Source organism: Erpetoichthys calabaricus, chromosome 2 (assembly GCF_900747795.2).
Source record: "Erpetoichthys calabaricus chromosome 2, fErpCal1.3, whole genome shotgun sequence".
Lineage (NCBI taxonomy): Eukaryota > Metazoa > Chordata > Cladistia > Polypteriformes > Polypteridae > Erpetoichthys > Erpetoichthys calabaricus.
The window spans coordinates 107,871,382-107,889,107 of NC_041395.2; the positions used below are offsets into that span (position 1 = coordinate 107,871,382).

The 17,726-nt window shown below is 38.5% G+C and overlaps 1 protein-coding gene across 1 annotated transcript in view; it reads right to left on the reverse strand.

Annotated features, from left to right (window-relative positions):
* cd59 (CD59 molecule (CD59 blood group)) overlaps nucleotides 1-13,684 on the reverse strand; it is a 30,281-nt gene extending 16,597 nt beyond the window's left edge. The window contains exon 1 of the mRNA XM_051923536.1: nucleotides 13,574-13,684. The gene's annotated coding sequence lies outside the window, so the exon portion shown is untranslated. The remainder of the gene's footprint in view (nucleotides 1-13,573) is intronic.
* Between the last annotated feature and the right edge of the window lie 4,042 nt (nucleotides 13,685-17,726).

Below are 17,726 nucleotides of genomic sequence, written 5' to 3' on the forward strand. Positions count from 1 at the left end.
ACTCCAGCTGTTTACATAAAAGAGAAAACGGATGTTTTCTGACTCTCGTATCGTGGCCGTAAGACTTGTGCTTCATCCTGAAATTAAGCAACAGCTGCTACCTTTTCTCGGCAATGGGTCTTAAAAAAAAAACAATACACTGACGTCAGGCCCTAGAATTGTATTAAAATGAATTTTCAAGTAATTGGCTGAAATGTGCACACAAAATTTGGAAATCTCTGAACTCAGTCTCTAGACCTCTGGATTAATTCGGGTTACAGTGAGTTATGACTGTGTGTGATACTTAGTAAATAGAAGGTCTCCAATTTTGCTCATAAAACTAATTGTACATGTACGAAATATCTTTCCTTCGAACCCTGATCACGTTCTAAGGAAAAGTGTTCTTTTAACAGTAATATAATACAACGGAGACAATTTCTTTCAAGAATCAATATATTATTGGTGTGTGCTATGATGCTTTTGAGAAATATTGAATGTATATTGAGCTTGGATGAGTGCAAAACCACTGTTAAGATAGGGAAGTATGGTGACGCAGTGATTAGCACTGCTGCTCAACAACAGGAAATGAATGCTTGGGCTTATATGCTTTCTGTGTGGAGTGAGATGTGAGTGCTTTAAATTGCAATAGTTTAACTGCCAATGAGTATGTTTCCCATTATGATGAAGAGGTTTTTGTGACTGCAGTGTATTAAACAACATTTGACTGCGTTTGGAAATATGGTTGAAGAGAATGTGTGAAATGTATATGACACAATTGATAAAACTATGCATTAAACTGAGAATGTGTATGTATAAGTGTGTATACACGTATATTGTATGTATGTATCTATGTTATATATATATGTGTATGTATGTATATATGTGTGTATGTGTATGTTGTATGTATGTATATATATTATATATTTATTGTTAAAACTGAGAGATCTCTGAATTCAAGCAGAAAATATGATTAAGTGTAATGAAAAAAAAGTTTTAAAAATATGATTAAGTGTAATCAAAAAAAAAGTTTTAAAATAATGTGTACACTGCCTTCTTTATCAGTAAAAAAAAGTTTTTTCTAGTAATTGCAAATTAAATTTACAGTTAAACGAGACATATCCTCTAGGAGAATGAGGAAAGTAGTATTGAGCACTGGCTTTCAGTCTAGGCAGTGTTCCATATTAAGATATGCTGTACAAAAGGGAGGTTAAAAGAATAAATAGATAAACGGGAAAACAAAAGGGAATGTGGAGCTTAATTTATATAGTAATTAGAAACTATGCCTCTACTGTCAAGTGGTCTGCTCAGGCTTCTAAATCTTTGCATTGACACGTGCGTGTCAATTTCATAAGGGTGGAGATGTAACTATTAACACAGACTCGCGCTATGTCATAACCATGGATTTTTTGTGGAAAATGGGATGGTTCAAGACCAGTACTGGCTATCCAATTCAGCACAATACTTTGGTGTATAATTTGTTTGATGCGATTATGAAGCCTAGCCAAAATTACTGCAATAAAGTGCCAGATATATTCGAATAACCGAGATCTGGTGTGCCGCAGTATTATTGGGCCAAAGGTGCCACTCAGAGGCCCAACATGCTCGCTGCGCCAGTGACCGAAGTTTTTTATTTACAGACCAGTGCAACACCCACAGATGTTCCGACTTGGAAATAAGAAGGATGATGATGGGATATGGCGCCACCTACAGACTAACAAACGTTTTCTGCCCAAGTCTTCTTTTCTAGGCTTTGCGAAGATTGCTCCTGGATTAAATTATGCTGATAAAGACAAAATGGCGTCACATGTGGAGAGCTTTTGGAGGACTCCAGAGTTTTCGCTTTATGCTGCAGCGTATTGTCAGAAGTGTGTGGTGTGCATGAAACATAACATAGGAAAAGGACTGAAGCCCTCCAAAGAACACTGAAAGGCGTGCACTCCCAACTAAAAGAGTCCTGGGGTGTGGCCCCCTCTATCAAGGCTACAGATGAGAGAATCCACCTTGGCGATTGGGTTCTGATCCGAGATACTCGGCGACAGCACTGACACCAACCCTGCTGGTGAGGTCTGCACCAAGTCCTTCTGGTTACCCCTCATGTTGTAAAGGTTAAAGACACCAAATCCAGGATTCACCTGTCCCACTGTAAGAAGATCTGTTTGGGAAGGTTAACATGAAGATAAAGGCAGTAATCATTGTGTGCATGATATGCACCATCCTATGGACTTGTATGCTGTGACCGTGGTCCGATTTCGACCCGGTGCATGGCGCAAAGGGAGAACTGGCCATGGCGATTAAATTTCCCACCTTGACTGACAATACTTGGTAATGAATAGAACTGTACTGCTTTTAAGAACAAATTGCTGTCTCCCTATCCTTAGTGATGTGTTGTCAATAATGATGTCCAACACTACAGTATGATAAATAATATGGTCCTTTGAGTCTCCCCTACAAATCCAACTGTCCCTTCTCTGAATGATCTTAATGATTCTGAAGCTTTTCTTTTTCATATTACTGATATTGATGATATGTAAGAAAAGTGAACCGTTTCGGTTCAAAGGGAGGAGTGTAAGAGTTAAATTTGAACCCTGGTCCAATGTGCATCTGGCATGTGTCTGAGTCTCATATCCTTCTGAGCTTAAGCTTAAAAGCTGATGCTGTTATTTTATTATTCACTATGATAAAATGTATTTCTTGTCCTTTATATAAACCCTTAAGAGAAGTGCTATGTTTATGGCATAACCTTTCTTCTATAATACTGTTTCCGGTTTGGTACCAAGGTGGATCATAATATATATATATAGGCCATTGTTCTTTTCTCTTCTTCTTGAGGTTCACACAGCTCCTCAATATAAAAACGAAAAAATATACATTCAAAAAGACACGTACATCCTAAACAAACAGGACTATCAATCAAATTGTGGTCATCTAAGGTATCAACATCTGCCTTGTCCTCTTAGCAACTAGGTGTAACCAATCATGATAAAAGTTTTCTGAATTTGTAATGAATTCCTTTTAAAAAAATAGTGACCTAATCAATGGATTGTATAAATATAGCGCAGAGGGCACTTTTTCCTTTGCAAAAATACTGATATGATGCTTTTTGCCTCTTCAGAGATTTAGATAAAGAATAACGATTTGACGCTTTCTCCTGCTTGTGTTTTACTGCTTAAATCGGGGCATTCCAGTATTCATAATTTTCTTCCACAAGGTTAACTGAAGTGGAGAAAGGCTTGCGGCAGGTTTAAACAAACAGTGTAGTGGGACCAGACAGCAGGTCGGCTCTTAAAGTCTTGCTCTAAGCAGCTCTCTCCAGTTTTTCATTTGCTTTTTAACTGGTCTCTGACCTGTGGTATTGTACCTAATCTGTGGAAACAATCAATCATTACCCCTGTATCTAAGGTTTCTAGGCCAAGCTGTTTAAATGACTGCAGACCAGTGGCACTTACCTCTATCCTAATGAAATGCTTTGAACATTGGTGAAAAACATTTTAATGACAGAGACAAAGTCTTTTCAAGACAACAATCAATTTGCTTACTGTGCAAACAGAAGTGTGGAAGATGCTCTGCTTGTTATCTTACATCAAATCTGCACCTTTTTTGATCACCCTGGTTCATATGTCAGAGCACTATTTTTGGATTTTTCTTCAGCGTTCAACACCATACAGCCTCATATACTGATTGGGAAATTGAACAGTATGAATGTAAACCCATTTATTACACTATGGATTCAGGACTTTCTTTTAAATCGTTCAGACAGTTAAAGTACAGTACACTTTTTCAATAATCATTCATTCAAACACAGAAAGTTTGCAGGGGTGTGTCTTATCACCATTACTGTTTACTCTGTACACAACTGACCTGAGACAGAACAATGACTACTGCTCCATTATCAAGTATGCTGATGACACCATGCTCATATGATGCATATCTGGGGAGGATGAAAGCCACTATCTAAATCAAGTGGACTGTATGGTAAACTGGTACAATAAAAACTCTCTCAATTTGAATGTAAAAAAGACCAAAGAAATGATATTTGATTTTAAGAGACAGAAATCTGTATGTTCACCTATTGCAGCTCTGGGGGAGGAGGTAGAAATAGTGACTAAATATAAATACTTTGGAACTAACCTAGATAACAATCTTAACTGGAATACTAATACAAAAAAATATTCTCTAAATGCAACCAGCGCTTATTTCTCCTCCATAAACTCAAGCTATTTAAAGTAGACAAAGACTTCATGTTGTCCTTTTATCGCAGTCTGATCCAGTCTGTGATCACTTTTAGTTTCATTGTCTGGTTTAATAGTCTGACAAATCAAAACTCAAAAAAGCTCCAACAGATTACGAAGTATGCAGCAAAACATGTAGATGATTTTACTAGTGTGTGTCAGAGGGCAATGTTAAAGAAACTGGAAATCATCTCAACTGATGACAGTCATCCATTACATGTAGGAATAAATTTCAGTAAATCAGGAAGGATTGTCGCTTTGAAAACCCACACAAATCGCTCCAGAAATTCCTTTCTTCCTAGTGCCATTCGACTTTTCAACAAGAAATATCGGAGAAATTGATTAAGGTTTTGATATATATCCTGAACCTTTTCTTTTTTGTGTGTAAATATGCATTATCTAACTGCTTTACCTTAACCTGTCCTGTTTCTATTTTGTTTTCTTTCATTCTGTCTGTTATTAGATGCAACTGAGGAGGCAAATTTCATGTTTTCTTGTGTAAACATGACTAAGTAAAGAAACCCTAAACCTTAAATCGGTATATGACTATTTTTAAATGCAGATACTTTAAATTTTTAAAAATTACATTATTTAGTAATGATTCTGCTACAATACATTTTCAAGGGTCACTGTGAAGAAAAACTGATTGGCTGTGTTTAAAATCTGGAGTTCAGAGTAGTCAATTAAAATAAAACAGCGTGCAAGACATTTTGGGGTCATAAGTAACAAGGAATTTAGCAAATAACATAATAGCTGTACAGTTCTGGCTCTGTAAGGGGGTCCCCAGTGTATTTAGTGTGGTTTAGTGGTTAAGGCTTTGGACTTCAAACCCCTGAGGTTGTGCATTCATATCCCACTACTGACACTGTGTGCCCCTGAGCAAGTCACATGACCTGCCTGTGCTCCAATTGGAAAACCAAAAGAAATGTAACCAATTGGATCATAAATGTCAGCCAAATAAGTAAATGTATTTACCATTTAGTCTGCAGTGACTTTATGTCCATGGAAGATGGAGGGGAAAGTTCTTGACTTCGCAGAAACAGTGACACACTTTATGAACAAGAGATGGTACCATATATCGATGGTCACGTTTAGAAAAGTTATTCACTCTCAAGGACAAAGAGCTTCATGATGTGGTGTGAACTAAAAACTATATAATTTTCTGCTTTTATGAACTTTTCTTCATATTTACAAAAAAATTAAGTAAGTTGATTTTTAAAAATAATACAGCATACGTGATAAAAAAAAATCATAGCTGATGGTACTGAAAAATACTACTGTAAAGTTTTGATGACCATTTCTTTCTGTGACAGTAACAGCTCCAAGTTGTCCAAACTTATAAGCTACAATAACATGCAACATCATTTTCAAAAACCTGTTCCCCTTCGCTGCAAAATACATATATTAGGTGCATTTTGCATATACCTCATTTCCTAAACATGCATACCATAAAAATTTCATGTTTGGTAATACTTAGCAGAAATATTTCTATAAGTTTTAGCTTCACCATTTCAGCAAGGATACAGTAGAAATATCTACACTGAAAATTGCTATGGCAAGTGCATGGTGCCTGCCTTTCTCACGGGTGCAGCTCTTAAGAACTGGTCAGAAGAAGAGCTGCCGGTAAAGGGTATGCACTGTAAGTGAAAAGGAAAAAAAGTGCTGTACTCACATATTCAAACTTGGCAAACAATGAAAACAAATATCAACTTCCACTTAACTCCTGCACCACCTACTCACACATGAATTTTTTAATTTTTCATCAAGAGTAGTGTATAGGAAAGAGTGCCGTGAAACCAAAAAAAATATATGTTTTTATTTGCCATTTACAGATAACATTAATATGGCATGAGTTTCTAACGTTTCTTTCTATATGCCAGTGCTGTGTAGATCATACTTGCCTAATGTCAACAGGATTCAAAAGCTTTTTGTTGTGTGGATTCTTATTGCTATTAACACTTTATGTGTAAACTGTAAGCTTCTCTTTCTCTTTCCACTGCAGAATTTGCTGCCTCAAATAATACGTTTATAAATAACTAAGACCTACAGTGCTAAGCTAACTGATATTTACAGATGACTTTGACCACTTGGTGTACCTTGCACTTGTGTCATGATGTCATTTCTTTTTATGTTTGGGTGTTTGAAATATACAGTTTGCCTCGGTGCCATGTTGTACACTTTGTAACTGATGAAAGTTCTCAATTGCAAGAAGTGCACAATAATAATTACAATTTGAAATAACAAGGGGTGCTGTGTGATTTTGTTTGAAAATAAAAATGTTTTCTTATTTGTAAATGCGGCAGAAAGCTGCAAATAAACAAATGACACTGGATATACCTGTTATATGTGTTTTATGTTTGAGATTTTGGCATTTATTCAGTAGCTTTTTAGCATTTAATAGAAAAACTGTTAGTTTTGATTTTAAAGTATTCTCCTAAAATTATGTACATGAAAATATTAACTTTATTAAATTAAATTTAATTACTGTTTACTTCTAGCAATAAAACTATGTGATCTTCTTTCATAACTTTAAAACTCATTCTAGTGGAGAGGACTAAATTGTGTTTTGAAATTAAACCTGACACCACATTTTGGGATGGGACAGTATGAGGCACTTAGCTGATGAAGGGCTAGAAGTGTGCAACAATAATTATAATTTGTAATCAATAAAGTGCTCTATGTTTTCTTTAGCTTTTCTTACAAATGATTTTGTATTTCATAGACAGTCATGGACTAAATAGATTTGAAATTTTGTACAGTACACTGTTCCACTTCCTAAGTGTGCATATGCGTATACTTAGTTTGAGCATGGGAAAGGTGCCATATAAATAAAATCTAGTAGGATGTTTCATTAGTACGCCTTTTAAAAGATACAATATTTTTTTGCTATGTATATTCTGCTTATGCTTTCCAATGCAGAACAAAGATATCTGAGTGTATTTACTAATTTAGTGGGGTATTCTTTCTAAAGTAACTTAACTGTACTTTTACTTGAGTCATTTTTTTCCAAACTTTTCCAGATACCAGGACCTGGCGTTGAGACTAACAGGTTTGGTTACCTGTTGCAGGCCATTGTGTCTTCAGTGAAGCCCCTAAGACATCAAACCCTGAACCTCTGAGACCAGAAAAAAATGTAAGAATCTAGACCAAATTAATATTAAAAGACTGTACCCTATTTAGTAATCCACAAAAACAAACACAAAGATATTAGATGCAAAATAATAATAAAAAAATATTAGTCATACAATAACAGCAACGATGAAACCGATCCAGACCTTCCCCTCTAACTTCTGCCACCATGGACGGAGTTTCGGAGACTGTGCAATACTTCTTTTGAAAATGAAAGTTTCTTTTGACATCTAACAAACCGTAACACATATAATTAAAACACATGTTTCTTTGTATACTTATTTCTAATTACATGTATCCTAAGGTTCACAAGTACAATTATCTAAAAAGTGCTTTTATGATTAAAAAAATATTTTTAATTATTTCAAAGTATAATACTCAAATAATAAAATTGTTTTGTTTTTTTCTCTCCAGAGCCCCACAGGAAACAGAAAAACTGTTTACTTCCAAGTTTTCAAGCAAATGCTAAAAAGGAAATGTAACGTTTGCTTAAATCTAACCTTAGCCCATTATGCAGGGTTTTTATTTTTTTGCTTTCTACTTATAACACTTGTGTACGCACAAAAAGAGACCTGAAATGTGCATGGCCAACTTTTCATGCAAAAGGTAGGATTTATACAAGAAAACGACCCATTTATGGCAACCCATCCATGTGCAACAGTGCATCTAAGCCAGTTAAATAACAAATCACTCTTATAGTAATTCATGTCACTGAGTTGTTATACAAACATGCTAAACCTTTAAAGTGATAATTATGAGGTACAGACTGTATTTTATTTCTCTTTTCTTCTTCTTCTTCTTTCGCCTGCTCCCGTTTTGGGTTGCCACAGTGGATCATCATCTTCCATATCTTTCTGTCCTCTGCATCTTGTTCTGCTACACCCATCACCTGCATGTCCTCTCTCACCACATCCATAAACCTTCGCTTAGGCCTTCCTCCTTTCCTCTTCCATGACAGCTCTATCCTTAGCATCCTTCTCCCAATATACCCTACAGCATCTGTCCTTACAAAACCAAAAATGAATGGCAATTTCTCTGTAATAAAAGAGCTCCAGGTGGCTGACAAGCAGCGAATACTTCAGATTTTTAAAAGAAACTCCTTATATGAATAAAAATCTTAATTTCATACACATATCAACTAAATAAAACCCAAAATCACAAATAGATTTACAGTACATTAATTTTACAATGCACAACGCTGGAAGTAGTTTCCTTTTTTGCCCCAATCTGTCAGCTATCATTGTTCCAAGCATTTATTTTATATATATCTTATAGTGAAGGGCACCGTCTGGGATGCCCACAATGTAGGAGGAGGCAACTTGCACAGGGTTTTGTCTCCCCTAGGACACTAGACGGCAGCCCCCTGAATTTCAGCATCGCTGCGGATTCCCACAGGACATCATGGGAATTGGAGTTTGTGGCTCAGCCCTGTTGGGATCCATGGGTGTCACCATGGGGCTCTAGAAGGCCTGGTGAGTCCTACTTTGTCAGGCTCCAACCTCACCTGGAACCACAGCCTGTGCGTATGACGTAAAAGGAGCTGCCTGCCACAACTCTGGGAGCCATAGGCGGGAGGAGGCTGAGTTTGCTTACTTTGAGGAAGAGAGGAAGACAGAGTGCTGCTGTTCTGTATTTTATTGTGGCGTGGGACACACTTACCAGAAAGGTTTCTCACAATAAAAACCTACTTGTGCTTGCATGACTTGTGTCCGAGTCCTTGTGTTGGGTGTTTGGGGAGTTGGAGCACCCCGCTGTTGGCCACAGTTTATATACAGTATACACACACTCTCTCTCTATATATATATATATATCACTTTGAAGCAACACAATTTTTATTTATATGCGTATAATTATGTTCTCATCCAAACTTCATGCCAGTTCTTGCAACATTTTCTGTTTACCTCTAGACCCAGAGAAACCTTACATTATGTACAATAGATTGGAGTTTTTGTGCTGCAGTACACACATCTTCTCCTGATGTCTGTTGCAGTTGCCCCACGAAGGTTTAGTGTGTTATTTTTTTTTTACTTTGTATTTTTCTTGCATTTTACTTCTGTAATAAACTAAGTACATTTTCATACCAGCTTCTTTCAGAGCTGGGCAGGAATGCACTCCCTGACAGTCCTAGGCACAGGGCAGGAAACAGCTCTGGCCAGGGCACACACATACACCTAAACTATTCACATAAGGGCCAATCAACTTACGCAGCACATTTTATGGCATGCAAAGTCAAAAACTTGCATACTCGAGCAGTGGACTGGAACGTTGGCATGAAACTGCCAGCGGCATCATTGCATGATGCAGCCAGACAAAAGTATGCTCGATTGAGGGGTCCCCCATGAAAGTCTGTTTAGTTTGATTTAGTCACATTTGGTCAAAAAATACAGGGGTGGGGATCTGACGTTAAACTTTAAGCAAGTACGGTACTTCACCAATATGCTGGTAAGCTGAAAGTGTAAGAGCACTGCTCACAAAACCAACACAGGCAGAACGTGCAACAGACAGCATCTGGATATGACAACTGAACTCATGACGCTTGAAATGCAAAAGTGAACTTTGCGACGCTTCAAAGTTGTAAAATGACCACTACTTAGATATTAAGCCAAGCATCAAGTCCTTCAGCAAGATTCTATTGTTCTCAATAGAATCAAAATTGGGACTCTGTCTTCATATTCCATATCACTAACTATCCGTAACTTTTCTTGGACTTCCTCAACTGTTATGTTTTCTTTTTTGAAGACGACATTTCCTCTAGTACAAACTTTAAGTCTTATTGTGCGTCAACCAAACGATCCCCATGCAGTCTCAAAGAGGCTCTGTGCATAAAGATGAGCGGTGGCATACATCATTTATTTCCTGCCTTTTACACACCGCTGTGACATGTGGTATGAATGACCAATCGCACACAAGTATACAGGTACAACTCTGGAATGCCCTACCTCACATACCCAATGGTATTGAGCAGTTTACTGCACCTGGCTCGGCAGATTCACTCAGCTGTGACAAGCTGGTCGCCCTGGCATGTGTGGGCAAACTGCATATTTTACCAATGAAAGAGAGCAGACAGCATAGAAACTTACTATTTATTTGGGTATTTAAAAATACCATTATTGCTTCAGATTTACTAGTGGGTCTAGTGTAACACACGCAAATAGTTTTAGAAAAATGTGCATTAGCATCTACTTGGGGAACTACAGAAAATCTCAGTTCAAAACCTGAGACTCAAACAGATTTTGACCAAAAAAAAAAAAATCATCTTCTTGTATACATTTCATTACTTAGGTTGGGAACATGTGCTGGTAGCGCATTGCCACACCCTCTACACGACAAACCACCTGGATTGGAACCCAAGTGCAGTGGGGTGACCCCTCAGCACCACACTGGAACAGCGTAAGGTGTTTTTCTTATACGGTGCCAGTGCTGCCACCAACCCCCAAGTTTTCCCTGCAAGTTGGTGGACCTTCTTGTAGGGCTGGATGCAGATAAATGTCATACCCAAGACGAAGCAATTGCAGGTCAAGGGCCGTGCTCCAGTAGAGTCACTTCTGGTGTTTAGGATTCGAACTTTCAAATATTTCAAACTTGCAGCTGAATCTTCACAACCCAATCAGAGTATTTTTGCAGCCGAGTCCCTCCAGTTCATTTCCGGTCTTAGGCTAAGCTTCCGGTACTGGATCAGCTGGTCTGGTTTCTTGACCAACACCCCCCCATCACACACTGACACAGTAATTAAACCACATGCACTATACTATTTTAGAGTTCTATGAAAAACTCTACCAACTCCTGGCATATTTTATAATGAGCTTCTACTTCTAAACACTTTTGTTTTACTTTTAGGGCAGACCTGCCCCATACAGTTCTAGCCCGGCTTGCATGCTTCCAACTATCATCACAAAACCACAAGAAAGACGCTGAAGGTTGTAAAGACATGTTCTGATACAATCAGAGAGGCTTATGTATGGGCTCCTGAAGGCTTTTCAAAATGCCAAAACATTTTGGGCACTTTTGAGTCAAGTTTGTGAAGTGGTCCTACGGGCGGATTCTGCATTGCAATTCCCATTGACCAATTGGGATAGTGACTCTTGTGTTAATGCCTTTGCAAGCATGTATTCAAAACATTTGTAGAGACGTGGGGAGGAGGACAGACTGGCCAAACTGTGGTAACAAAACCATCCATTATACTGTACATTTAAAAAAAGACACAAAATTCCTGATACCACAGCATGTTTGTTCTTTTAACAGATTAGCTAACAGATTAGAAAAGGCTAACTTAAGACAATACCAACAATAAACTTTGATATGTTTAACCTACACAAAAAAACTGAGATTTCAAATTTTCAAATTGCGCAGGTACTGCTATAAAAATAAGCGAGTCACTAAGTGTGACAGTGTGAACAGTAAAAAGCTAAATGAACAGGATAAAAACTGCACCATATCCAGAAAAAAACAAAATGTACAACCACACAACAGCAGTGCTGGCCCATGCCCCAGCTCCAGCCTTTAGGAAATAAACTGCTAGGAAGGGGCCTCTTGCATCACCCGGAAATAAGTCAGCAGCCCTAAGAGTGGGCACTGCCCAATTCAACGAGCATCTTCTGCGCCAGCTGCAGGAGAGCCTGCCACAGTGGCGACGATCACCACTCTAGTCTAGCTAATGCTACATAAAATAGAAATGAAATGGGCTAAAATCCACTGGGTGGGCACACTGAGCAGCAGTACGGTATTTTAGTAATTAATCTTAAATTGTTTTCATGTGTTATAGGAAAGACTTGGAACATCTCAGTGGAAAATTTGACATGAACAGTTTTTGAAATGGTAGCTCATACTGGAACAATTAGAAAAAAGACTGCTACCCGTAATCAAGACATGGGCAGCTTCCTACTTTTAATATCAAATCAAACCTTATAAAGCAGAATTGCATTTTTACAGGTATAGTGTATTTGGAATGATGCAATATACTCTTAATTCGTTTAATTTTTAAGAAAAAAACATTCATGTAAGTGCTTTTCGTGCGGATCACAAGGCAAATGAACATCAGCCTCTCTTTCCTGGAAATGCCGACAGATTCGTCCCTTGTCCCGTCTCGCCAGTGCGCCTCCTTGAGCTCCCACTTCTCCATCAGTTCTCATGAACTTTAAGCGGAGTCTATCATCACTGGCTATCTCATGCACTGCAGAGCTTAGTGAAAGCACTCGGCTGCTTTCGCGGAAAGGCGAACAGTTTAATTCAAGACCCTTGCCATCTTGTACTGACACGTGTCTTGACACTCCTTTCTGGAAAACGCGCCCGCACCAGTTGATTCAGGGACAGATTCGACACGAAGGTTATAAGGTTGTTCGGCAGTCACTTGTAAGAACAAACTTTATACATTAATGTAAGTGTTACATGCTATATCTATTTATTTTTGCACCGCATTTTTGTCAACTGTCCTGAGGAGACTTGCAAATAAGAAGAAAACATGACGTCAACAAAACGAAATGGGAAGGTGACAAGTCCAAAACGAGCGCGTTGAAAAAAATCCCAAAGTGCGTTTAGGCACCGTTATCTTTAAAAGACTCGAATAAATTCGTTTGCTAAACATACAATACAATGAAGTTATATAAGAACACTGAAGGAACTAGGCTGTGCCGTGAGCCACTTTAAATCCATACTGTCTCCACAACGTTACACTTCTGATGTATTTATGTATTTACTGATGTACCTTTCTGCCAGCGACTGCCAATTTGGGGAAATTAATCTCACCAATTCAATTTTCTTCTCAAGGACCAACGCCCCACTTTCAGTACACATTTTCACCGTCACTCACCCAACGTATTGCTACACACAGAACGGGCTTCAACACCACGGCGTCGCCTCAACGAGGATCCAGGAAAAAAGTACAGACATTTCCAGACGGATCCCGGGGACGTTTTGTTCTTAACTGGCTTTAAAAAGGCAAATAGTTTCTGAAACCTCGCACCTCAGACGGTGTAAAAGTTAGTTTTAATCGTTTAAAAATAACTTTTGCAGCTTAAAGGAATCGACAATAGGCAGTTGAACGCACCTTCGTTTAAAGTTGTGCATTAAAAAACTAAGATACACCCTTGATTTAAAAGACATAATCCGCAAACAGGCAAAACTGTCGTAGTGAACAATTCGTCCCCGACTGCTTCAAATAAATATAACAATGAGAAGTAATGCATTGTGCCAACCGACATGTGACGTGCACCTTCACAGCAGAATAAAGCTTAACTTACACAGTCTGCTCGCTGAAACTCGAGGATTCTCCTCCAAAACCGTCCTTTCACTCGCGTTTCTATTTCTGACAAAAGCGGCGACTAGCCTAAACAGATGAGAGCTGTGTTGATGATTCACAGAAGGCGAGCCAATCGGAAAGCTCCAGTAGCAGGAGGGCGTGCCATTTAGCCAATGAAAATTGAAAGTTACGGTCATCATCACGGAAAATGGTGCACAGTCTTGGCTTGCATGTGTTAGTATTCGCACAGATCAAAGATGTCCAAGCTGTTAGGCCTGCTACATTGTTTTACTCGTTATTAATTTACGACATCAAATACAACACAGTTCATTCAAACATCTTGGTGGACACATAGCACAAGGTGTGGGTGGAGTACGAAGTAACGGAATCGTTCTTTCACACAAATACTGATATATATATATATATATATATATATATATATATATATATATATATATATATATATATATATATATATATATATATTTCATATATGTATATTTTCAAATTTCATATATATATTTTTTTCAGTTAAAAAAAGGTTTGCGACTATAAAGTGGTGTTCGACGTTCTCAGAATTTTTAAACGTCGCCTCACTGACTGTGCGTAAAAATAAACACTGGAGCACGGCATCTTTGTACGGATCATTGCGAGATCCAAATTCTACTTTCTTAAAAAAAAAGGCTTCCGCCTACGCGAGCTTTGCCCTCAGCTTAGAACACGCAGGAGCGCGCATTTGTGCCGCTGCTTACAGGTCCAAATTGCGCGCGACTTGCTCGATTCTTTTTAAGACATATCGCGCAGAGGTGCCTTTATTCATAATACAGTTTAAAAAATATCTTTACAGCATCTTCTAAATCAGGCGAATGGCTTGTAGCCACAGAAGTATCAAAGATCGCTGCTGCAAGGGACAGGATGATGTATCGAATTCAAAATGAGTCACTTATGCCATCTCTTCAAATGCCATCAGTGCTGGGCGTCATCTAAAGACAGTCATTAAAGCATAAGCATTGAAATGCCTCTTATTATTTTTCACAATATTTCTTTTTCATGTTAATAACAGATACATATATATATATATATATATATATATATATATATATATATATATATATACATACATTTTTTTAGACACAAAGTTATAGTAATGTTATTAAATATTATGTATTTCATGCCAACACAGTGGATCTCAACTAAATAACATTTAAGAAGCATTCTTTTATGTGTTCATGTAATTGCTTAACCTGTTAATAAATAATAATACATTTTATTTATACCCACTTTTCCCACTAAAATGGCCCTTTGTGGGTCTCGTGTGGTTCAGATACTCAGATGATTTATACTTTAAGCATTGGCTGTTCCGGGCCTGGAGGAATGTCCATGTTATCTGTCTTCCTTTCCCAGGCTTAAGGTTGAGAGATGTGGAGGCAATGGTGGCCTTAGGGCTCTTCCGGTTCAACTTGTAGTTCCAAGTCTCTAATTCTAGCGCTGGGTGTTGAGACTTTAATAGGTTTGGTTACCTATGGTAGGCCATTGTCTCACAGAGCTAACGCCGCTTAGCCCTTCAATGAAACCCCTAGGTTGACACCCCACCACATGAACCAGAAAAAGGTAAGAATTTAGACCAAATTAATATTAAAAGAGTTTGCTTTAGTTATTAAAGCACAGAAATAAAATACAAAGATAAAAAATTAAAGGCAAAATGTATGCAGTCATTGGCACCCTGCCCAGGATTGGTTCCTGCCTTGTGCCCTGTGTTGGCTGGGATTGGCTCCAGCAGACCCCCGTGACCCTGTGTTCGGATTCAGCGGGTTGGAAAATGAATGGATGGATGTATGCAGTTATGTAGTTCTGCATTGGTGACACAGATTCAGACAGATTCCTCTCTAACTTTAAGATGATCACTCAGATTTTACAAATCTCATTCTGTTTATGGCAAAGTGGTAGCGCGCTGCTGCCTCACAGTAGAAGGACCAGGCTTGGTGCCTTAGGTTCTCACTATGTATGCATGGCTTTCCTTCCACTGTCTAAAGACATGCAGGCTACAAGAATTGGCAACGCTAAATTGGCCCTAGTGTGTGTTTGGTATGTGTTTGCCTAGCAATGAACTGATGCCCTGTCCAGGGTTTATTCCTGCCCTGCGACCTATGCTAGTTGGGACAGGCTCCATTTCTTCCTGTAACCCCACTCTGGATGGAGCAGGTTAGAAAATGACATGACATTCTGTCTGTATAAGACATTTCTGTTCTAAATTGGTCAGATCTTTCTACCTCTTACTTATTTTTTAGTCCCACCCTGGACAAACCCAGGCACTGACATGTGTTGACTGCACTTCAAAAGGGGTGAGAACTTGGATGGAGTCGTGAAGAGGAAGGACATGAAGGCTGCCTCAAGTCTGCAACAGATGAAATTGTGAGAGACACTGAGAAAATAAATGTGGGGTGTATTAAATATATAATCAGCTACTTGCACTGCAGCGCGAGGGTAAAAGGAAAGCAAAAAGATTTTAGAATTGGTTTACCATCCATTGTAATGGCAAATGTTTGATCGCTGTCAATTAAGATGGATGAACTGTCTGCTTTTATAAAAGATATACCTACAGTTAGGTCCATAAATATTTGGACAGAGACAACTTTTTTCTAATTTTGGTTCTGTACATTACCACAATGAATTTTAAATGAAACAACTCAGATGCAGTTGAAGTGCAGACTTTCAGCTTTAATTCAGTGGGGTGAACAAAACGATTGCATACAAATGTGAGGCAACTAAAGCATTTTTTTAACACAATCCCTTCATTTCTGGGGCTCAAAAGTAATTGGACAATTGACTCAAAGGCTATTTCATGGGCAGGTGTGGGCAAGTCCGTCGTTATGTCATTATCAATTAAGCAGATAAAAGGCCTGGAGTTGATTTGAGGTGTGGTGCTTGCATGTGGAAGATTTTGCTGTGAACAGACAACATGCGACCCAGTATGGGTTTGTAATTTAAACTTTGAAATTCTGGCTGTCAGAATTTGTCCAGGGAGATAAATGACGTCATCCTTGTTAATGTTTGTATTCCTTCCTCTACAAATGGGGCCTCCCTCAGCAAGTGAAGTGACTTATTCAGTCATCATTTCCCCTTGGTATTAATAAAGTATCTATCTATCTATCTATCTATCTATCTATCTATCTATCTATCTATCTATCTATCTATCTATCTATCTATCTATCTATCTATCTATCAACACATTAATGATGACTCATTCTTACCCTACAGTTATAATATGGGGTAACCTCAACAATGTGACTTTGGAAGGAAGAACAACAAACGTCTATTAGTTTGTGTTAATGTTTCTTTCAAGGACATATCAAGTTAAAGATTAAAGATTCTTTTAAGTGTAAACTACCAGTAAACTAATTCTTCTTATTCCCACCTACAAGCCTCTTATTAGTCATCCTGCATCCTGTTTCCACCAGAATATGGAGGACGTGGACCTGGGGGCGGAAATGGCTCAGAGTGACTGCTTCGAAATGACCAAACAGGGAAATGATATGCGAGTCACATGGGCCTGACACTGAGGGACTCAGCCACTGCACCACAGACTGTGTTAGCGTTTGTGTCGACATCTCACCTCAAAGGCACCTCAAACACGTTGCTTTGCAAACAACAAACCCTGCATTACTAAGGACAAAGAGACTCTGACAGACATGCACCAAGTGCTAAAGAAAACATCAAGTGAAGGAAAGGAAGCTTACAAACCCAAAATAGAAAACAAACTCACTCAAACTAACACGAAAGAAGTCTGGAGTGGACTGGGAGTAATTACTGAACTCAAGCCATCCAGAATTCAGGTGTTAGAAAGGGATGTGGACAAAGCTACTGCCCTGAACCAAATTTTCCATCCCAATGCCAAGTTCTTTCAATGACCATTGTCCTAATACTATTCATACTACATCAACAACTCCTACCACTTTAAGTAGAATGGCCAGTGATGAGTCCACCTCTGACCATGAGTATGAGCTCTCCATAACAGTTGAGGAAGCCACACACAGGCGTAGTTGTGGGATCAGATGGAGTCAGTCCTCGAAATCTTAAGGTCCGTGCTGCCCAACGTTGTGGTGATCTCTGTCACCTGTTCAATCTGTCCCTAAGGCTCCAGAAAGTGCCGCTGC